We start from the raw sequence: 3,732 nt of genomic DNA on the forward strand, positions 1-3,732 counted from the left end.
GGTGCATACCAGGCAGAGCGCAACCCACCATTGTTCGTTAGGAGATGACAAAGGCCTGTATCACAACATCCAGTAGAGAGAAATCTAAGCCACCAGGCTGCCTACGTATTCAATGTGCTTCAAAATCCTGATTATCAGGACAGGAGCTAGAATAGCTAATGCACGAGCAGGCTCAATTAACCCTAATTAGTTCAGAGTCAGGCTACAAAAGACTTAATTAGCAGTTATTAGGTGCTGCTCAGAAAAGGAACATAAACAATGGTTGGTAGCAAGCTGTGTTTAAGAGTCTCCTGGCTGAGCGACAGCAAATTGAAAAAAAAAAGTGAAATCAATGTTCTTCCATTGAGGATCAGATATAAAATAATAATATGGATCTTGACTTAAATTTCATTTATTCAGAGTGGATCATTGATTTATTATTATTTTTTTTTTTTTCTGGACAATTCAGATGCTTCAGGAGAGGAGTCTGCAAGTTTAATTCTAATGGTGTGATGGTTACAGTCCACCACAAAGAAAGACCATCTGCTGTTGGCGTAGTGAGTGGCAAGCAGGGTTCAGGGGAATTAATGAAGGGTTTTCCTTGAGGATTTCAAGAGTCAGCTTTTGGAGGGTTTCAGGGTCTCACATTGCGGAGGTGCAGGGAGGAACATGTGATGCACACAGAGAGCAGAGAAACTGAGTCATGCTGAACACCAAGGTAGGCTAGTGATCTTCGTCAGCTCTGAATGGCCCACGCCTGAATCCCGGCTGCACAGCAAATGGGCTTCCTTTAGTCCAGCACAAACCCTTCCTTCTTCCTTGTCCCATTTACGCACCAACATTGTTTCTCACAGGAACCAAAAGCTAAAGACCCTCTCCTGGTTTCACAGTAAAATGACTCGCATTAAAAAGACACAATAACCACATTAATATAAAAAAAAAGAGGTAAAATTAACATGATATGTGGCTTTCTACCAAGTCTCTCTGTCTCTCTCTCTTTCTGAGGCTTTCTCAGAGAGGTAGACTATTGTAATATTTCTCTTAAGTTTTGTAATATCCTGCATAAAACATGGGCTTGGCATGAGTGAGACCAGGAATTTATTTTAGAACACTACAGGGTTCTTACATTTTAATACATTTTTATTTAACATGACTATAAATGTTATCGCTCATAAAACTATTCAGCCTTGCCATAAATTATTTCATAGAGGAATACTGTTTGTAGGTGTAAACACAGAAAAGCTGTCTTTTAAGGGTCTACTTTAATCAACCATTAATTTTGTATAATAACTACTGCCTTCCTCTTTTAAAAAAATGCCAAGGGACAATTTAGGGAGTACGGAGGTGTATTAGTTTATATTGCTCTGTGACAAATGACCACAAATGTAGCTGCTTAAAACAACGCCTGTTTATTAGCTCGACCTTCTATAGGTCAGAAGCCCAGGTTGATTTGACTGGGGCTCAGAAGGTCAAAATCAAGGTGTCAGTCAGGCTGGGTTATCTGGAGGTTCTGGGGAAGAATCTTTTCCCAAGATCATTCAGGTTCTTTTCAGAGGCCAGTCCCTGTGGCTGTAGGTCTGAGGTCCTCCTTTCTTTGCTGACTATCAAGGCGAGGGCTGCTCTCTGCTCCCAGAGGTTGCCCACATGCCTTCTTGTGTGGCCCTGCCATCTTCAATGCAGCAATGGGACGCCAAGTCCTTCTCATTCCTTCAATGTCTCTGACTTCTCCTTCTGCTCCCAGTCAGACAAAATTCACTGCTTTTGTAAAAGCCCAGGTGATCAGCTTGGGCTCACTTGGATAATCTCCCTTTGGATTACACAAGGTCAACTGATTAGTTACCTTAATTATCATTTTAAAATCCCTTTTGGCATGTAGTATAACATAATCACAGGCATGATGTCTCACATATTCATTGTTTTAGGGATGAGGGCTCAACCTTCCCTGCATCCACACATAGGCTCCTGTTGAGGGTAGAGGGTGGCAGTGGTCACCAGGCAGGAGCAGGAGAGGAGACCATTAGGGTACCCAAGTGGGAGAGCACATCCCAAAGACACAGAGAGCCATCAGGAGTGGGGCTTCACATGAACCCAGACGTTAAGTCTCTAGCAAAGGCTCTATTGTCCTATAGGACCTTACTTACGAAACACAAATTCAAAGATAGAATTATTAAGACTTTAAAGATGACAATGACAGAATATTAAACCCCAGAAGGGGTCTCCCTTCTTGGTATAGGGCTCTGTGGGCCTTCACTGATTGAATACCCATGAAGCTGACCCTGGAATAAGCACCATGTAAGTGTTTGCTACTATTTTTTAGTAGTAGTAGTGGTAGGAATATTTTGTAGACATCAAACACTTAGTAGGAAAAACGCTTAGTTGCTTCCAAATACCTGTCCTATTTTTATTTTGCACAAATTGACCTAAAAATCAGTCCTGATACAGAGGCATCTTACATTCAATGAGACTGTTCCAAAGGGCTGTGTATAAGAACTCCAAACCATTGTGTTAACAGTAAAAGTGGTTTATCATTTTGTTTAGATCAAGTAAAATTTGCTTTATGAATCTGGGTGCATTTGAGTTAGATACATAAATATTTGGAATTGTTATGTCTTCTTGTTGAATTGCACCCTTAACCATTATATAGGGACCATCTTTGTCTTTCATTACTTTTGTTGATTTGAAGACTAAGCTATCTGAAATCAGAACTGCTATGCCAGCTTTCTTTTGGCTTCCATTTGCATGGACTATTGTTTTCCATCCCTTCACCTTGGGTCTGAATGCATCCTTGTGGGTTAGATGCATTTCCTGGGAACAGCAGATACTTGGCTTATGTATATTTATCCAATTAGCCAGCCTATGTCTCTTTAGTGGGCGGTTCAAGCCAGTCATATGTATTGAAAGAATTGACAAGGGGGGCAGATTTATGGTCATCCTGTTGAGTTGAACTTTGTTGCTTTGTTTTCTCTTTTGAGCCGTTGTGTTATTTGGCCTTTGACCTTTAGCTTTTGAATGATTTTACATTGGTGAGTGTTTACTGTGCTGATCCCTATGTAATGCTGTTCTAAGTACTTCCTGAAGGGCAGGTCTTGTGTTGATAAATTCCCTCAGTCTTTGCTTGTCTGAGAAGGTCTTTATTTCTCCTTACATATAGGAAATTTAGTTTTTCAGGGTACAAGATTCTAGGCTGGGCATTATTCTGTTTGAGAAGAGTGAGAATGGGGCCCCAGTCTCTCTTGCTTATAAGGTCTCAGTTGAGAAGTCTGCAGTTAGTCGATGTAGTTAGTCTGATGAAGCAGGTAACCTTTGCAGGTTACCTGCTTCTTTCACCTTACAGCTTGTAGAAGGGCCTCTTTCATGTTTACTTTGGCCAGTTTGATGACAATGTGTCATGGTGTCTTCCTGTTTGCAATAAATCTCCCAGGAGTCCTTTGAGCTTCTTGTACCTTGATATCTAGATTTCTAGCAAGGCCAGGGAAATTTTCCTCCATTATATTTTCAAATAGTTTATCCAACCCTTGTATATTTTCTTCTTCAGCCTCAGAGATGCCTATAATTCTCATATTAGGCTTCTTCACATAATCCCACATTTCTTGTAGGCTTTGCTCTTATCTCTTATTTCTCTGCTCTATTTCTGTGACTGACTTGTTTAATTGAAAGGTGTTATCTTCAATCCCTGAGATTCTTTCTTCTGTTTGATCTACCCTATTCTTGAGGCTTTCCACTGTGTTTTGTAATTCCTTAAATAAATTCTCC

This window comes from Propithecus coquereli, unplaced genomic scaffold (genome assembly GCF_000956105.1).
Source record: "Propithecus coquereli isolate 6110/MARCELLA unplaced genomic scaffold, Pcoq_1.0 Scaffold368, whole genome shotgun sequence".
NCBI lineage: Eukaryota > Metazoa > Chordata > Mammalia > Primates > Indriidae > Propithecus > Propithecus coquereli.